At 35.9% G+C, this 20,839-nt stretch overlaps 1 long non-coding RNA gene across 2 annotated transcripts in view; it reads left to right on the top strand.

Annotated features, from left to right (window-relative positions):
- Positions 1-498: 498 nt before the first annotated feature.
- LOC110007626 (uncharacterized) overlaps positions 499-20,839 on the top strand; it is a 104,105-nt gene continuing 83,764 nt past the window's right edge. The window contains exons 1-2 of one of the 2 annotated variants that reach the window (XR_016056800.1): positions 499-713; positions 5,826-5,903. This is a non-coding gene — a long non-coding RNA (uncharacterized LOC110007626). Of the gene's footprint in view, positions 714-5,825; positions 5,904-6,107; positions 6,184-20,839 lie in introns of both variants that reach the window. The other variant, XR_016056799.1, reaches the window with a different exon arrangement.

Below are 20,839 nucleotides of genomic sequence, written 5' to 3' on the forward strand. Positions count from 1 at the left end.
CACTTACTCCTTCTAGCCAAAGACTAACTCAGGAAAGTTATTTGATCTGAAATTTCAAAAGCACTTAAAAATCATTAGATGAAATATTCAAAAGAACAAAATTTGAACTGTAGTTTTCGAACACTAAAATCTCGCCCTTCAAAAATTAAAGGGCTTCTATTTAATCTTGAGGCTTATTTTTTTACGGCCCCATAAATAATGCAATTTGGGATTTTTTTGTTTGTTAATCTCATGTACCTTGAAAGGCTATATCCCTAAAATTATTTAATTTTGATCTAGAGAGTAAATGAACACCATGATCCCTTGGTAGCAGGAAATGTTTTGTCATGAATACTGCATGGAAGTGACACGAGGTCCGTGCCCACCTGGGGCATGGATTTCCAAAGATGACCGTTGGATCAGATGCATGTTGACCGTTGATGGACCCCAATGTGACCGTTGGGATCTCAAAGATAGCCTATAAAACCTTCCACATCTCCCTCAATCAAATCCTTTCTGAAATTACTCTCAGTTTATTCGCACTCAAAGTGCGTTATTCTCTCTGCAACTCGTCTCTCCTCTCTCTCAGTTAACTTTCTCCTGGTGGCAAGGAGCTTCTCGCTACAACCAGGGAAGAGGATTCCCTTTCCCTCTCTAAAATTAATTTTGAAGGAGTGTCTCTCTCTAAAACCAGGCCATGCATGATAGGAACTGGAAATCACTTCCTATAACAGGTAATTTCTCTCTCTAAATCCCTCTTTCTTCGCTCCCATCATCTGTTTTTGTTTCTTGCCCATCTCTCTCTCTCTCCGTCAACCGATTTCTCTCCTTCTCCTCCACCGACCATTTTTTTCCCTAAATTCCTCTTTCTTCTTTTTTCTCTCCCATCGCTAATTCACTCTCTCTCTACATATACTGATCTCTCTCCCTCTTCCCCACCGATCATTTTTTTCAATTTAAATGGAGGTGGAGAATCCCTTCTGCCCCGCCCTCTCTACACCTTCCCTCTCCCTCTTCTCCTCTCTGCAGTCTCCCTTTCCCTCTCCCTCTCTCTCCTGATCTTTGAATCTGCCTCTCTCTTTCCCCCTTTTGTCTGCAACCTCTTGATCTGTCTCTCTCTACAGGAAAAGAAGCCCTAATCCCTCGCAGCCCTAAAACCAGGAAGCCCAAATATATATATATATATATATATATATATATAAAGTAATATTGATTTACCTTGTAGTTACTGAGAAAACCCTATCTTGACTCTCGACTATCCCTTTGAGTGTAGGCCATTTGGCACAATAGTTAGTGCTTTCAATTATTTGTGTTATGGTACATGGAAACAGAATATCCTAGGTTGAGCTGAAAATGAAAACTGAAGAAAACGAGATTCATATGAATATGATTTTTAATGTCAAATTGGGGGCTGTAGAATTTAAAGAAACAAGAAAATATAGAAGATTTGTGAAATCTAAGGACATAGGTGTGCATGTTAAATTTGAAATGTATTGATAAATTTTGAGAATTCCATCTTTCTATTAAGCCCAAGAATATTCCTTCCCATATATTATTATTCTCAAGAATATCCTAGGATCAACTCATGATCTCCTGCCGGTATTATGGTTGTCTTCCTAGCGTAAATTATTCCACTCTAAAGGTGAGAATTAGGGTTATTACCAGCAATAGTCATTTGAGGCCTAAGATACCCAAATATATGACATGGAAGTGAGGACTAGTGATAGGAATCTACAATTTTCAAAATCCAAGATGCATGCTGATACAAGTTTTCCCTTTCGACTTACATGATATAATGGAAACATATATGTTCTGTTTTTGTTATATGTTTATATTTGTGTCTTTTTATACTAAAAGTACCTTGGATTGTCTTTTTTTGGGTATCAGTGTTGTATTGTGTCGACACCCATGAATTAAGCATGTACAAGTATCCAATAGTGGAACTGTTGAATATACCTTTCTCAAGAAAATGTCCCTTTAGACATGTTTGATGAAGAATTAAATACTCACTAGCTCTAGGGAATGGTACCGAGTTTTGGAATTGATATCTTTTTTTTTTGAGGTAAATTTTTTATTTTGGAATTGATATCTAAAGGTGATTTCAGTGACTTAGCATGTTGTTAGGAAGCTTGTCTTGTGAACCTTTTTATTATGGTTGATGGTTTCTGCAATCATGTTAGATGAACATCTTATGGGGATGTAATTTTGGGAGACAAATTGTAAGTGAATTTTAGAATTAAACTGCCATGTTTAAAAAGCCTAAAGTGGGTATCATTCCTAAGTATTAAGCTAGGAATTATGATCCTTTTCTTGTAGTTTTATTTTTTTGAAAGCTAAGTTAAGGGAAACGGATGCACCAAGTTGCTCCCGGAGTTGCAAACAAAGGAAAGGAAGACGCATAGTACAGGAAGAAGGGGAGGTGAAATGGGAGGAGTAGTTATGCATTGGGGCAACCCCCACTCACTAGCTCTAGGGAATGGTACCAAGTTTTGGAATTGATATCTTTTTTTTTTGAGGTAATTTTTTTTCTTTGGAATTGATATTTAAAGGTGATTTCAGTGACTTAGCATGTTGTTCGGAAGCTTGTCTTGTGAACCTTTTTATTATGGTTGATGGTTTCTGCAATCATGTTAGATGAACATCTCATGGGGATGTAATTTTGGGAGACAAATTGTAAGTGAATTTTAGAATTAAACTGCTATGTTTAAAAAGCCTAAAGTTGGGTATCATTCCTAAGTATTAAGCTAGGAATTATGATCCTTTTCTTTTAGTTTTATTTTTTTGAAAGCTAAGTTAAGGGAAACGGATGCACCAAGTTGCTCCCGGAGTTGCAAACAGAGGAAAGGAAGACACTTAGTACAGGGAGAAGGGGAGGTGAAATGGGAGGAGTAGTTATGCATTGGGGCAACCCCCATGAAAAACATGTATGGGATGGCTCTAGATTTATTTATTTGAATTGTCAACTAATGCTAGGTAGAGAAGAATAAGCCCTGTAATGGGCTACATAGCTGCATTTATAAAAGGGAGACATATAGTAGATAATGTTTTGTGAGCTAAAAGTGTAAAGCTAGGGGGGAGGCAGACTTAACATCTAAAATTGATTTGGAAAAGGCCTATGTCAAGGTAGACTGGGGTGTGCTTCTGAAAGTAATTGATGCAATGGGTTTTCGGGTTAAATGGATAACTTGGATTGAGGAGTGTTTTAGTTTTGCCCATTTTTCAGTTTTGATATCAAAAGCCTTTTTCAAAGCAACAAGATGTGCAAGACATGGTGATCCACTATCCCCTTTTTTTTGTTTACCTTAATGGCTGAAATATTTAGTGTTATGCTTAGAGTGGAGGCTGGACGTAAGGAAGTTTTATCTGGGGTTACCTCTGATTGAGTCAAGGGCTCTTAGATCTAGGACCCTGTGATCCAAAGAGTATAGTTTAAGCTTGACTTATGGGAAGTTTCCTGTTAAAGTATTTGGGATTACCTCTAATTGAGTCAGGGGCTCCTAGATCCAGGACCCTGTGATCCTAAGAGTACAGTTTAAGCTTGACTTATGGAAAGCTAAATTTTTTTCCATGGGAGGGAGATTGACTTTAATTAAGTCGACTTTGTCTAACTTACCAGTTTACTATGTCTTTGTTTAGAATACCAAGAGATATTTGTTTAGAATAAATACCAAGAGATATTGCCAAGTCCGTGAAAAGTGGTTTTTGTGGGGAGAAAAAGAAAGGAAAAAAAACATCTGTTTGGTGGCTTGTGTTAAGGTTTGTATCCCTGTGAAGCTAGGTGGAACGGGTTTGAGACATGGGAAAGACCTACAACGTAATATGGTAGTTTAGGATTTAAACAAGAAAGGTATAACTCAGATTTGGAAGAGATGGGGAACAAAACAGATTCTGGCAACAGAAGTGGATGGGGGACATTTATACAAAGGTATACAGTTCCCAGCTTTGTTTGAAAAAGTGACTTCAAACAATTCAAATATTAAAGAAATGGTCACTTGATATGGATATGATGCCATCCGGAATATTACTCGCATCTACAACACGATTGTGAAAGTGGAGGTGGACCAATATTTTAGGTGTTTGCAGATGTCATAAGAGTTCAATAACTGTCCAAGAAAAAGAGATAGGATCATTTGGGAACCAAAGAAGGGGCTTTTACTGTTAGTTAGGCATATGTCTTGCTCTTTACCGATAGAAGAAGATGGACGAGGTGGGCCAATTTGGAAGTTGCCAATTCCAATGAAATTAAAATGTTTTATTTGGTAGCTTAGCATTACCAGGCTGCTGATTATTCATTTGCTTAGAAAAAGGGGGAGAATTTTAACAAATATATGTATTCTTTGTAAACAGGATGAAGAGCACAATGGCCATCTGTTTTTGCATTTGTGAGTATCATGGAAAATATGGAATTTGATATTGATGGAAGAGGTGCTACAGTAGATGTTACAGTGCATGTGTGTAATATTTTCACACAATGGCATCTTCAAGGGTGAATGAAATTCACTTTGAAAAGTCATTAAAGGGGCTCTTGTGTGGGAACTTTGGAAGGAGAGGAATTGAAGATGTTTTGAGGGGAAGGGGATGGAGTGGATGGATTCAATGGAGAACATAAGTTAGCTGAGTGGGTATCGGTTGGGTCACTGAACAATGATGAGATCTAATGTTACCATAGAGATGCTGGCATTGAAGGGGTAGTTAGGGATCGTATTGGGACAATTTTAGAGAGATATTGTGGGCTTGTGGATATTATTACAACAAATGAGGCTGAAATGAGATCAGTGTTGCAAGGGATTAAATTGGCTGAGCAATTTGGTGATAAGTAGATCATTTAGGGTGATTCCATGAATGCGATTTGTTGCTGTAAGAAGGAAATGGATCGAATGTTACCCTAGAGATGCTGGTATTGAAGGGGTAGTTAGGGATCGTATTGGGACAATTTTAGAGAGAGATTGTGGGCATGTGGATATTATTACAATAAATGAGGCTGAAATGAGATCAATATTACAAGGGATTAAATTGGCTGAGCAATTTGGTGATAAGTGGTTCATTTAGGGTGATTCCATGAATGTGATTTGTTGGTGTAAGAAGGAAATGGAGGTTCCATGGTCTCTTATGGTGCTTTGGGATAAGGTGGATCATTCTGCTGATAAAGATGTTAGGTTCATGCATGTATATAGGGAAAAAACTCAGCCGCATTTGACTAAAGATGGAGTCCAGGCGCAAGTGTTAGCAGTGACATATAGATGTGTCTGGAGTTAGGGGAAAAAAGGTAGTTTTTTTTTTTTTCTGTAATGTTGTAATGTTGTATATTATGATGGAAATTTTATAAATTGCATTACTGCTGTATTTTGTTGATATACTTTGTTATTTTGTGAATGAATGAATAATTAAATGTATAAGTTTAATAACAGGGTACACTGAGAAGTATGTTTGACACTTCTTTTATGTTTATTAAATAAGCATTAGTATGCATGTCGAACAAAATGGGCTATTACTTCATAGAATATTTTAATAAAGACAAGTGGCATCTGAAAAATTTCATGTTACCATTGTAAAAATAAAAAATAAAAAAAATAGCCCTGTAATTTGTGCGGTTAAAACCTAGTGGCATATGAAAAATTTCACTTTCGAACCTTTTTACTTAATTGTAAGTTTTGGTAGCTTTCTTTTACGAGTTTACTTGAGAAATTGAAGATGATAAATGCTCTAATTTGTTTTTTTGTTGTTTCATCAGGATGAAAGGTGCATTCTTACAACATAAATGGTTTTTGTATCTTAGCTTTTACGAATCATCATTACGCTTTGTGTTGTGCGTTCTGTATTCTTCTCTGATTTCTATTTGGTTTTAGGCTATTAGCTATCTGTTTCTGGTTCATTCAGCTTGCGTATTAAGCCTTGGCTTTTACGAATCATCATTACCCCATGTTGTGCGTTCTCTATACTCTGATTTCTATTTGGTTTTAGGCTATTAGCTATCTGTTTCTGCTTCATTCAGCTTCAACCATTTGCATATTTCCTTACTGGATTATGTTCTAGCGATACATAGTCAATTACTTACATAGTTGTTGTTTTGAGTTTACTTGAGAAATTGAATATGATAAATGCTGTAATTTTTTTTGTTGTTTCATAAGGACACAAGGTGCATTCTTACAACAGAAATGGTCTGCTGTGCCTTGGCTTTTACGAATCATCATTGCCCCGTCTTTTGTGTGTTCTCTATTCTCTGATTTCTATTTGGTTTTAGGCTATTAGCTATCTGTTTTTGCTTCATGCAGCTACAACCATTGTGTATTACCTTACTGGATTATGGTTCTAGCGGTACATATTCAATTATTTACAGTCGTTGTTTTGAGCTTTGAAAAGCAAAATCTTAGTGTTTTAATGATTCATGAACTTGATTTCAATTGACTTTTGGTGATAACCAAAAAAAGGTGACTCGGTAACTTTTTTAATGATTTGTGAACTTCATTAGGAACTTTGTCTCTCACATTTTTCTCTCACTTGGGTAACTTTCCTTCTCTCTCTCTCACCCCCTCTCTTATTTCCTTTCACCCACTCTCTTTAACCAGGTACCTATCTCCCTCTCTCTCTCTCTCTCTCTCTCTCTCTCTCTCTTTCATCCACTGTATTTGACTTGGTAATTTCCATTCACTCTCATGATGGGTTCTCTGTCGGGCATTTTACCTGATGACTTGACCTGCTCAAGTTGCTTGTTCCTTATATCTTGGGTGTCAAGAGCGTCTCAACACGGGTCCACTCTATCTTTCTCCCATTCTCCCACACCAAGAAACGTCTCCAATTTTCACCATCTCCCTCAAACATGATAACATAATTCAACTGCATGACCTCTCCCATCTCCCATAAAATCATGCTCTTCTTGGATGCCAAGAAAATCGAACATGAGGTGGGATGCAGAAATGGAATCCTTTGTACCTCGATAGATTGGTGTTATCTACCCTACAACCGACCAATCCACCCACCTTCTTCCTGTTCCTAGATCCCCGGATTCTCTTTCAAATGCTCCCATCATTGCAAATTTAAGGTGTTGGCTGAAGTGTCAGATGAGTTTGCATGGAAGCCCATTCAAGAGTACCAGCTCTTTGACTCGTCGACGGGATAGTGGAGGCGCCTTGAAGGCATGACATTCAAGAACGTGAGGTGGGTTGCAGTGTCAGATGAGTTTGCATGGAAGCCCGTTCAAGAGTACCAACTCTTTGACTCGTCGATGGGATAGTGGAGGCGCCTTGAAGGCATGACATTCAAGGACATGAGGTGGGATGCAGAAATGACTTCCTTTGTACCTTGACAGGTGGGGGTTGTCAACCCTGCAACTGGCCAATCCATCTCTTTGACTCGTCGATTGGACAGTGGAGGTGCCTTGAAGGCATGCCATTCAAGAAATTGAGGTGGGACGCAGAAATGACATCCTTTGTGCCTTGACAGGTGGGGGTTGTCAACCCTGCAACTGGCCAATCCAGCTCTTTGACTCGTCGATTGGACAGTGGAGGTGCCTTGAAGGCATGCCATTCATGAAATTGAGGTGGGATGCAGAAATGACATCCTTTGTACCTTGACAGGTGGGGTTGTCAAACTTGCATCTAGCCAAGCTAAGCCACCTGCCTTCCTATTCCTAGCCTTCCTCCTATTCCTAGATCCTCATATTCTCTTTTGACCCCTATCATTGCAAATTTAGGGGGTTGGCTGTGGTGTCGGATGAGTTTGCATGGCAGCCAAGTATACCAGCTCTTTGACTTGTTGATTGGACATTGAAGGAATGCCAAAAAATGATGATCTTTAGCTGAAGAATCTCATCATATCTATTGGCTATACATGTGATCGAGCAAGGCAACAAATTCATGGTGGGGATGACTTGACCCTGTGCCATCCCTAGCGTGACAACGAATGAAGGCCTGCCTGGCTCCTTGACATGAATTCACTAGATGTGATGGTGGGGTGGCGGTCCTGATGCTGCATTGTTGTGTCCCCGACTTGCGATGGGCCAACCACTACAGCGGATGAAGGCCCGCATCCCCCCTAGACATGATTTGCTCTAGGTGATGGTGGGGTGGCAGTCTCAAATGCTACGCCTTTGCGTCTCAGACACAACATGGCACTACGACATTCTGCATTGCGAGTTGTTTGGCTTAGACATGGTGAGAGGCAGTAGAGGTTATACTTGCGCCTTTGGAGCTCCAAAGTGGATTATGACTCTCGGTGTGGGATTTATGTTGCAGTCTTGGATTTATACTTGAGCCTTTGCAGTCTTGCGCCTTTGGAGCTCCAAAGTGGACTATGACTCTCGGTGTGGGATTTATGTTGCAGTCTTGGATTGGAATGGTCGTGTTTCTCTTGTGGCTATAGGGCCCAGTGATTTTAAAAAACAGTCAGTCGAGCGCTAGGCGGGTTTCTTGGGCTAGGTGAGTCTTGGTCCAAGCCTTCCCTTCAATTTTAGATCCATCGGAGTTAGATTTTACCACGTGGACCTTCCTTGTTGTTCTTTCTTCTTTGGCCTCCGGAAAATACACGATCTCGTCAAACGCCAGCTGTGTCTCATGGCCCACCAGGTTAGAGAGAAAAATATAGGGTGGTTTGGGTTGGAGCATCGAAAATCATCTTAGCTGCGTCCAGCTCGCGAATCATCGCACATGGTCTCCCACCGTCCACTGCTCTGGCATGCGGAAGTCTAGTAATTGCTTCATTACGAGAACCTTTCGGTTTTGTGAAGGCGTATCATATGCTTTCTTGAGGCTATCCATTATTTCTTTCACTATCCTACACACCTCATACTCTCTTGCATATGTCTCAGTCATTGTGTTCATCGCAGTGCGATTCTTAGAGACCTAGGTGGCATAGGCATCTCTAGTGGCCTGAGCGGCATTCCCATTATGACTGTGAGTGATTACAATGAGTTAGGGTTTTGGCTCTTGTTCTCTCAAAGCCTAGTTCACTCACACTGGGCAAACTAAAACACAGAGCACAATCCATTCACAAACGCCGTGGCTACAAATTTCATGAGGCATCCATATCGAGGGAACCCATAAACCTCTCGGTCTAAAGAAAAAATGGCTTCTCTCAATCGCCTCACGAGCCGGGGTTTTTGGGCTTTAACCGAATCCCCGTTCACACAAACATAATTCCAACATTTCCACTTGGCCTTTTGAGGCTTTGAGAAGAGGTAGGAGCGAAACTAGGTCTTTGAGCAATCAACATGCTCACCCAGCCGTCTGGTTGCATTCTTTTGAGAAACTTCTTTTGCGGATATGGTTATGTTCATGTAAAATGACACAACACATGGTATTACATGGTGCAACTTTATTATCTTTCTTGAGGGTATAGATCGATAAATAAAAATTGGCCTCTATGCAATTTTACTATGCTTGCTGAGTTGTGACTGTCCTTAAAGGCACTTATTGCCTTAGAGAGACTTTATTTTGGATATCAGACTACCTGGTCATGCTATCATCTAATAGTCTAAATTAGTCTTGTCACAATTCTTTCTTGTAATGATAATTGAGCGATTTGTTTAAAAGTAATGTGCCACTCCCACTGATGTAATTAGAGGTTTGAATGAAAATCATTTTTCTTTTGATAAAGAATGAAAATCATTCTTTTGATAAAAATATGAAAACAGTACTATCATGCAGAGTTCGGGAAGCATCCCCTCTTGCCTCTTCTTTTAGGGTTCTAAGTTTTGTTAGAGTTCGAACGATCCTTAGTAATGATATCTAGCCTTTTGGCTTTGTTTTCTTTCTTGTGATCCTTTATGCTTACCAAACCCTGATACCCGTATGCTCTGTGAGTGCCACTCTGAGTGGGTCCTTCAAAAGGGTTTAGGGTTTTCAAGTTTTAAGTTTAAGGTTTTGTTTTCAAAATTTGCTAGGGTTCCAGGGTGTTGCTATTATCCTAAATTTCAAGTTTTCAGTTTAGGGTTTTGTTTTCGAAAGGGTTTTCAAAAGTTAGGGTTCAGGGTGCTGCTGTTATCTTAAATTGGTATTAGAGCCTAAGGTGTAAATCCCATAGCAGAGGTGCGCAGAGGTAACTATTAAACAGCTCGAGATAACATGGAGTTAAGCAGAGAGACCTTCAACCTTATTGCCCCTTCGTCTTCCCTTCGAAGGTGGCTTGCTTTGGTTGGGTTGTTACCTTCATTTTTCTTGAATGGGAGTTGAACAAAGTATTTGGGGTTATTCCAAGGAGGATTTTGTCATTTGGTATGGAACTGTGTTTGGCATTCCGCACAGGAGGTTTTTATGATGTTAGTCTGGATATCAACAAGTAGGTAAAGGTTTGGGGTGGATGTCCAGAGAAGAAGGTGGTTGTGGTATTTCAATCCATCATCTATCCATTTGAGTATTGGGAGTAGTGAATGTAGGACATCATATCCTATCAGTAAATCTTTACTTGGTAAATGGAGAACCCTATGGTGGAATGTGAATTTTGGCAAAATTTTATGGTGATTGGTTTACGGATTTTGTTAATCATGAAGTTTTCACCATTTGCAGCTCTGAAGGTTTGGTCATAAGGCTTCCAATGGGTTGGGGGTAGAACTTCTAGATTTAATATTGATACTGCTGCTCTAGTATCGAAAAAGGCTATGGTTGGGATTGGCTTGGAATATTTCTCTGACAAGATTTGGACTTTGGATAAATGGCATTTGGTATTTGGTGGCGATTTTGATTTCTGGGTCTGGATTTGGAAGGGGTTTTAAAGCATTCAATTCTTCAAACTCAGGCTCTGAGTCTGGGTCAGATGAGTATCCAATTACAAGGAAAGAGTCTGAGTAGGTCTCATCATATAATGAAAAAATTTACTTGAGGTCTGCATTTGAATTTGACATATATTTAAGAAACTTGGTGAAGAACCTTGTTTTCTTTCGGCTTTCTGGGACAATTTGTGGCGTAATGCCCTTTCTTCTTACAGATGAAACACCTGTCATTGGTCCTTTTCTTTGCTTTTTTCTTAGGAATTTCGATCTGCATTTCCCTAGTTTCTTTTCCCTTTTGAAGTGGGATTTCTTATTTGTGGGGCATGAGCACTGAGGCTCATCTTTGCACTTAATCTGCAAATCCTTTCGAGCACAGGCATGAGCCCTAAGAGCTTTCTTGTTTTTGAATCTGCTCAAGGAATTTCTTTTGATTGCATAACTTCTTCTCAAGGGCTAGAAAAGCATTTTGGTATAGTTCTTCAAGGGATGCTGCTTGAAGGGGGATGTTTTTTGTTGCTAAGATCTTTGAAACTTCTTCTCCTAAAGGTTGTGGGACGGTTTATCTACTTGAGGTTCACATCATCATGTCCTCTTAGGGTATTGGGATATTTGCTCAGTTTGCCTTTCAAGGTCTTTCTTGGTGAAGGAGCAACATTTTGCTCTATGATATTCTTCTCTTGCTTGGGAGACAAAATGTTGGGAGTTCCCTAAGAGGTATGAATATGAGCCATAAAGGTTTCTAAGGAATCCGACTGGATCAGTTGGAGTTGTATAACGACCTAAACCCTAAACTTAAACAATTTTATAACAATAAAGCGACCCTAAACCCTAACCTAAACAATTTTAAAACAAACCCTAAACTCTAAGGAGAACGAAACCCTAACCTTTTGATGTGAAAGATCCATAAAATGACGATCACAGAGCATACGGACGTGTAAGGCAATCAACAAGAAGACATAGAGAGTGGAGAGATGAAATATCAAAGTAAAAAACCAAGAAAAGATTATGCACACAATACACATGAATATCTTATTGGTTTAGTAGAATCTGGGCCTTTATTGGTATCAGAGCTCAAGGAATTTCTTTTGATTGCATAACTTCTTCTCAAGGGCTAGAAAAGCATTTTGGTATAGTTCTTCAAGGGATGCTGCTTGAAGGGGGATGTTTTTTGTTGCTAAGATCTTTGAAACTTCTTCTCCTAAAGGTTGTGGGACGGTTTATCTACTTGAGGTTCACATCATCATGTCCTCCTAGGGTATTGGGATATTTGCTCAGTTTGCCTTTCAAGGTCTTTCTTGGTGAAGGAGCAACATTTTGCTCTATGATATTCTTCTCTTGCTTGGGAGACAAAATGTTGGGAGTTCCCTAAGAGGTATGAATATGAGCCATAAAGGTTTCTAAGGAATCCGACTGGATCAGTTGGAGTTGTATAACGACCTAAACCCTAAACTTAAACAATTTTATAACAATAAAGCGACCCTAAACCCTAACCTAAACAATTTTAAAACAAACCCTAAACTCTAAGGAGAACGAAACCCTAACCTTTTGATGTGAAAGATCCATAAAATGACGATCACAGAGCATACGGACGTGTAAGGCAATCAACAAGAAGACATAGAGAGTGGAGAGATGAAATATCAAAGTAAAAAACCAAGAAAAGATTATGCACACAATACACATGAATATCTTATTGGTTTAGTAGAATCTGGGCCTTTATTGGTATCAGAGCCAAGTAAGTCTTCCATAAGCCGAGAGTAAGTGCGTCGGGTATCTGAAAGGCTTAGGATAACAATGAGTACTAGAAGACTGTCCAATACTTCTGAATCCTTAAGCTCTACTTTCTCATTAGTTAGATCTAGTTCGGTTTCAGAATTAAAAAGCCTATACCAAATAGATCATATCCCTGAAGCCTCAACCAACACTCCCAGAATTATGCATCCTATCATATATTTAAAGGACCTTCACCATCAGTCAGCAAAACCTTACGAACGCTAATTAAAAGAAAAGCACTAGAGTCTATAAAACAATTCCTCCAAACCTTTGCTTTTGACCAGTATCCTATAACTGCTACAGGTGAAGAACAACTCTTTACCTTGACTTTGCCAGAACATCTTCCAAACCTTAAGAATGAAAAATATTCACATATCCATTTTGGAGTAGTAAGACTTGCATTAACATTTCATGGAAGAGATGGTCTTCCAGTCTCATCCAGAATAACTTTATTAGACACAAGGTTCTTGAAATATAAGCATGCTTGCATTGCCACTATTTCGGCCACCTTAAATTGTGGAACAATATTCATAAACTCTTTTCCCAAATTCCTCAATGATAGTTGCAGATCCAAGTATGCTGAAAGCTTTAAAAGTCCAAATACAAATAACCGGTACCCCAATGGTCTCAGATTCACGCATTGCAACCCTTTACCAAATGTTTTATAGAGTCTAAAACCATGCCCTAAAACTACCAATACCAAAGAAGCTTAATCCAAAATAAAGCTTTGTTCATCAATATAAGTGAAACATGAGCTCCTTGCCACACTCATATATCTAATCAAATTCCTAGGGAAGAACTATTACAACTACTTCCAAACAAAGGGGTCACTTGTTATGAAAAATTAAGATAACCTGTTGAAAAACCTATCTAAGCAACAAACCTTGTATACGTTGCAATGGACGACGGAACTGTAGAAATTAGATTTCCAACCAACCTTCCAATAAACCCTACATAATCAATATTCCCAGCACTAATTATAATAACTCCAATCATAGCCTTCAAAAATGATGGAACACCCATACATGAAGAAAAGACTAAAGCAAGACACAAACCATTTGACCCCTTGTGTAATAGTGTTGGGTGTGTTCATGACCAGTTTGATCTAATGGATGAAGATATGAACGAAACAAAAAGATCAAATAACTGAACTAAAACATACAGAAAGATATGACAATGGAGATCCCACGGTAGGAACCCTAAGTGGACCGAGAGGAAGGTATGAATATTTAGTTGAATATGGACAACCCAATCCAGTTCAACCAAACCCCGCTCTAGAAGAACGCCAAACAGCCTATCAGCCACCAGGACCATCATCACCACCTACCCTACCCTTAATGCCATACAATCAAAAGGCTCTAAAATTTATAGAGCCCCAACAAAAATTTTGAACTTAGCCCGTAGAATGTTATATGTTTGACCCCCTCCTCTTCAAAGTAATATGAGCAATTCCCTCCATTAAAAATCTTTGAAAATACAGTTGGAGTTTATAGTCATACTTGGAAAATTAGAAAAAACCTAAATGTCCATGCCCAAGGCTAAAATCAACCCTTAGCTATAGAAGCGGCTTTAAATTGGCAATATGAAAATGAGTATATGTAAAACAAAGCCTTAGTGCAAATCCTTGAAAACCAAAAATCACAAAGCACAAATCATTTTTGAATTAAAAACAAGAATTCAAAATCTTCATGACCAATTACTTGAAAAATATCATCAGCTAAATATCATGAAGATCTCCAGAAAGAAAACAAACTATTAGTTGTCAAAGAAGAAGGAAAAAGAAAACCCAAATCATTACAATATACTTCTCACAATAGTGCACTTCACATAATGGTACTATGAAATTACAGTAATGAAGATGAGAAAGGAGTAGAGAAGAGGAAGACTCTTTTTAAAACTTGATCCTTCTGAGAACCAATCTGGTTCCTCTTATAGTCTTTCTGAGGCTTTGGATTTCAAACTCGTATAATTCTGCACAATAGAAAGTTGGATGCTTTCTTATCTTTAATAGTAAAAGCAAGTTATTTTGTACTGTGTAATACTGAAAAGTTGTTTTAATAGTGAAAAGTTGATTCTTTTCGTACTGTCGGCAACACAATAAAAGTAGATTGTTGTACAATCCTTCTTCTTTTGTCTTGACACGTGCTGAAAAAAGCTGCAGTCGATCCGTCCAGTATCCTTATTTGTCTAGTAAGTTTTAGTGGCGTGGTTTCACTACGTTTCTATCCATCTATCATGTTATGAATATTGGATTCTCCAATACTATCAAAACTATAATCACTTACATCATCTTGTGGACCACGCGGTTCCCTTTCAAGATAAGCATTTTCGAAATCTTCTTCAAAAATGTCATTTGCTTCCATGATGAATTCAAGTGGCAGGTCTAGCCTGTAGGCCTTTCACATAGGGTCATAAATTCTTCTGTCTCTCTTACTTGTTTAGCAATAGGACAGCCAAAGGTGTGACAAATAATCTTCTTTTATCACTAATTTTGAAAGAATGATTATATCCCAGGGTACAAATTTCTTGGCTTAATGAAACAATATTTTTTAACATTCAGACCAGAAATTTCTTCGTATTTTACAAAAGTTTTTTCAGCAAGAGTGAAATCACTGTTTGTGGTTTCTTTTAAATACCAAATTTGATAAGGTTGATAAAATCTTTCTTTAAATCTCCAACCAATTGTGTTTATAATATAAAAAGAAAGATCTTTATTGAATTTTCAGGACTTGAAAACTTTATAGAGCATACTTCTTATAAAATTAGCGAAATGTCTAATTCGCATCCATTCTAAATGCTCTAAGGCTAATCTACCCATAATTTTGCAATCAATTGCATCATAACACCATTCTTCATGATTAATGTATATATATGATGGTTTTAATATTGTTTCGGGACTCTTTGAATAAACTAGAATAATACAGTTTTAGTAGATCCGGAATTTTGAAAGCTTGTTCAGAATTAACAAGTTTAGTTATTTTTTTGAAGACTTCAAAAGGTAAGACCGTTTTTGCATTTTCGTATAAACATATTTTTTTGATTTCTTCAAATATTGGCTCATTAGTTTGATTATCTATGAGAAAAGCAACTTCTAAACACGAATTGATTTTATAAAAAGAAAGTTCTTCATTCCAGTCCATTGTTTGAAGGGTTCAAATACCTTTTCTTTTAATTTTGAAATTCTAAACTCTAATTTGCTATTAGGTCTGACAATTTTCCCATATGCTTTCGAAATTTTGATATGTTTTCGATAATATGGTTTTTTCAGCCCTCCTTTAGTTCTTCATAAATCTCATTGGGTATTTTTGGATTTAGATAAAAACTGGAAACTTGTTTAGTTTCACTTGGAATGAATTCTTGAATCTGTTTTTTGTAGTTTTACAATGTCTTTGTAAGATAATGGTTCAGAACTTTGAGATTGAGCAAAGTGAGAATATAGAGGGGTTTCTCTAGTTTTCTCTTTTTGGCTATATCTCAAGTTTAATTCTCATTTGTTTAGGGGATTCTACATTTTTCTCTTTGCCTAGGAGTGATTTCGTACTTTTGTTCATCTGGCTAGTCTGTATTCCTGCTGAGAAAATCTTCAAGAACATCATTAGTTCCTTTAATATATTCAACCTTAAAATTATAGTGATGAATTTGATTAGACTATCAAATTTTTTTGGGATCTTCCTTTTTTGTATTTGTTAGAAAATCTTTTACCGTTTTATTATATGTTTTGATAATGAATTCTTCTGGTTCCAAATAATTGGAATCTCTTTATTCCTCTAAGAAGTGCTAGAAATTCTTTTTCATATGTGATATAATTTTTTTTCATTTGGTTTAAATTTGCCTAAATTATATCCACATATAAGTTGTTCTTTATTTACCACACCTTTCATAGTTGCGCCCCAATTTTCATTTGAAGCATCAGTTTTAAGGATAACTTTATCCCTTTCTCTAGGAATATAAACAGTTGGTATATTTTCAAGATCTGTTTTAATTTTTTTGATTCTTTATATGTCGTTAGTATCTAAGTGAATTCTTCATCTTTTTTGAGCTTCTCTAGTAAAGATTTTTCATGTTTTAGAGAGATTTGGAATAAAATTTCTTCCGTAGCAAAGAATTCCTAAGGAACTTTACAAATGTATTTTTTCCACAAGTTTGTCGGGAAATTTTTTTATTTTAGCAACAATATGCTCTGGTAAACTAATACTTTTATGGTCTAAGATTATTCCTAAAAATTCAATTGTCGTTTTTTCAAGTTCATCCTTTCTAGGGCTTAAGATAATTCCATTGTGTAGGAACTTATCGCATATTATTTTTGAATGTTTTTTATGATCTTCTAGTGTTTTAGAAAATACAAAAACATCATTATTGTAAACTACACAAAAATCTTTTATGTTTGAAAAGTTTTTGTCCATCCAGTTTTGAAAAATTTTAGGAGCATTACGCAATCCAAAAGGCGTAACCCTCCATTGGTAATGACTGTAGGGTGCACCAAAAGGAGTCAATGGCTTTGACACTTCTGTTAACATTATTTTCCAAAAACTTGATTTACAATCAAACTTACTAGGTATAAAATAGTTTGAATTCTTTGTTTGATGAATTAATACCTTTTTTCTAGGTATAAAATATTCGTTAAATTCCAGGTTTTGATTTAGTTTTGGGTAATTTATAACCATTAAAGCTTTGTCTCATTTTCTTCATTATGGTTTCTTACCATAAAAGCAGCGCTAGAATGAGGACTTGTAATTGGATCTATATGTCTTTTTTCAAAAAGTTCTTTTACTTGTACAGAAAGTTCGTCTATATCTTTTTCAGTATAGACCATAGGCTTAGCTCTAATGATCCTGTTTGGATCATAGTATCTAGGGTTTCTAACTTATGGCTTTCGGGGATTATCACTGAAATTTGGTTCAAGAGTTTTATATACCCAGTTATTTTTATTAAATTCTTTTACTTAATTGATTTTTTTGATAAAATCACCATGCTTTTGCTGCAAGAATCCTATTTGACATCGATACTTGTGTTATAGGAATTAATATATTTTCTCCTTTTTGAGTAAGGACCAATTTGTCGTCATGGATTTCTATTGGATAGTGATTTTGAAGGAAATTGTTTCCCAGAATAAAGTCACCATGTATGAATGGAAAAAAAAAAATATTTGGAACAAGAAATTTTTTATTTCCTAACCATACTCAAACATTTTTGGCTTTATACTCTATTTCGGTTGCATGTGTAGGAGTATTCATTTTTTCCCATTTTTCTAATGCTAGGGCAGTTAACTACAGACACATGTTGTTGCTCGTGTATCTATTAAAATATCTAGATGATATGGTTTATATCCTGAAAATTAAATTCATCCAATCAATGACCCTAGTTATATCTCATTATAAAGGTGTTTGGTCTAAAGAAATTTTTTTAGACTATCTAGCAGGAACATTGCAAGGAGATATATCCCTGCAATTTTTTAGAAAATAGGAGAATTCAACTAGAGGACAAGTAAAAAAATCTACTTTACTCTCAGATAAAGATAAGAAAATGGAAGATATTCTAAAAGATTTCACAAAAATCTTAAAGGAAAAATTTTGTGGACATGTTGATTTGTATAGTTTCCAAAATGATGTAGATTATACATTGTCAAAATTAAAAATCTTTAAGATTCAAGAATTCAAATCATTTGCTAAAGAATATACCAAAAGTGGTATCAAATTTTAGACGATGTTAAGACAGATTTATGGAAAAACAAATTTTCCATAAATTACCATTTCAATGGGATGAAATTTGTGGAACTGCTCTGTAAAATATGTCAGTGAAACAACATCAAAAGAAACCCTCGGAAATAGAATAAAATTTGTTTTTTTAAATTTTGAAAAACAATGTCTAAACCTAGAAGCTGCAAAGCAAGTCAAGAAAGGACTTGGCTTGAAAGACTGTAGCTGAATTCTTAAAAATAATTTTGAATTTGGCTGCGAAAAGAAATTTTTCATAAGAAAAAAATTCAAATGGAAAAAGTGGAATAAAAGAAAAAATTTCAGTCGTAAAAAACGCTATGTTGTTAAGAAAAACAACAATAAACCAAAAAGGGGTTGTCAATTGTTTTATATGTAATAGAGAAGGACATATTGCTCCTAATTGTCCTTAAAAAGGAAAAAATATCAAGAAAATGATAAAAATCCTTGAAGAAAATTACTTAGAGATTACTTTCGAAGAAGAAATCTCTAATATTGAATCAATTATATTTGCTGTAGAAATTGAATAAGAAAACAGTGATTCAGATTTAGAATTAGTCTTCATGATGAATGAAGAGAATCTAATTGAAGTTTCTAATAATGAAGAACATCGAGTTCTTAAATTAGGGGATGTAATTCATTAAGAATTTACAATCGACGAATCTAAGTTAGAATAGTTAAAGGTTCTCGAAAAAGAAGAAATATATGAGCTGTCTAAATTCCAATTCTGGAGTGGAAGACACTTTGAGCACTTTAGTGGAATCACATCTGCTAAAGCCTCAGAAAATGGCTCTGTTGAAATAGCTATTTTTGACAAAGCTAAAGTTGCAAGGATGATAAAGCAGTATCCATAACTTAGATATATGCATATTGGTGTAATTCTAATCGAAATAACGGCCTTATTTCGACACGACAAGGAATAGATACTCCAATGTTGGTTGTTTCCTTGGATAAGAGATTTAAAGATCTTATTACGGCAATAAAAGGAGGACTACAATCTAATTTAGTTACTGAAAAAGTTTGGTTTAAAATAAAACCTAATTATTTTATCTCAGTACAAGATAAAAATATCCATGATACCGTTAAAATAATCTTTCAAACAAAAAAGTTGGAATGAAAGAAGATAGTTTTGATTTTGCAATTGAATAAAAGGTAATCCATGAATTGACAAGTACTACAAAAACATCTACGAACGACAGACAATAGATTTGTAGAAGTGTTTGAACCTAATAATTTTGATACAAAGATTCAAACAAAATTAATCAATTCATGCGATCTAGAAATCTCGACAAATTGGTTGATTGAAAACATTACTATTAAAACTTGTGAAAAGGACGTACATGCTGTTACTTTCCAAGCCCCTGGAAATAGCATATATTTTAATGATCAACGATTCTTAAATAGAAGATTGAGTTTTCATAAATCTAGAAATATCATTGAAAAAAGCAGAAATCCCTAATGATCCCAAAACCCTTGGGCTTTCAAAAATATCCAAATACCTCTTTTTCCAAGATCCTCTTCAGAATATCTGAAAAATGAAACGAATGAACAGCAAGAAGAAATGCAGCAGTCTCTTACTGGTTCTAGAATATAACTCGAAGAAGATGAAAAAATTATTTTTTCTCATAACTAGAAAAGAAAAAGATATTTATTTTGGGTGAATTTAATTTTTTAAGATATAAACCGTATCATCTAGATATTTTATTAGATACAAGAACAACATGTGCCCGTAGTCCAAGTTCCCCATCAGTAAAAATAACGGAAAAATGAATACTCCTATACACGCAACTGGAATAGAGTATAAAGCCAAAAATGTTTGAGTCTGGTTAAGAAATATAAAATTTCTTGTTCCAAATGTTTTATGTTTTTCTTTCATGCATGGTTATTTTATTATGGGAAACAATTTCCTTCAAAATCGCTATCCAATAGAAATCCATGACGACAAATTAGTCCTTACTCAAAAACGAGAACTTTTAGAAAAAGGACTTATAGATCCTATTACAAGTTAACATTCTAGCGCTGCTTTTATGGTTAGAAACCATAATGCAGAAAATGAGACAAAGCCATAATGGTTATAAATTACCCAAGACTAAATCAAAACCTGGAATTTGACGAATATTTTATACCTAAAAAAAACTGTATTAATTCATTAAGCAAAGAATTCAAACTATTTCATAGCTAGTAAGTTTGATTTTAAATCAAGTTTTTGGCAAATAATGTTAACAGAAGTGTCAAAGCCATTGACTGCTTTTGGTGCACCCTATAGTCATTACCAATGGAGGGTTACGCCTTTTGGATTGTGTAATGCTCGTCAAATTTTTCAAAGATGGATGGTCAAAGTCTTTTGACCTAAAGGATTCTCTTTTGTGCAGTTTACATTGATGATGTTTTGGTATTTTCTAAAACGCTAGAAGATCATAAAAAACATCTAGGAATAATAATATGCGATAATTTCTTAAAGAATGGAATTATCTTAAGCCCTTAAAAAGATTGAAGTTAAAAAAATGACAATTGAATATTTAGGAATAATCTTAGACCAGAAAGGTATAAGATTACAAGATTATGTAGTTGCCAAAATCAAAACGTTTCCTGACAAACTTTTGGATAAAAAAACATTTGCAAAGTTTTCAAGGAATTCTTTACTACGGAAGAAATTTTAATCGAAATCTTTCTA

This window comes from Amborella trichopoda, chromosome 6 (assembly GCF_054954075.1).
Source record: "Amborella trichopoda isolate Santa Cruz 75 chromosome 6, AtrichopodaSantaCruz75HAP2 v2.0, whole genome shotgun sequence".
Taxonomy (NCBI): Eukaryota; Viridiplantae; Streptophyta; class Magnoliopsida; order Amborellales; family Amborellaceae; genus Amborella; species Amborella trichopoda.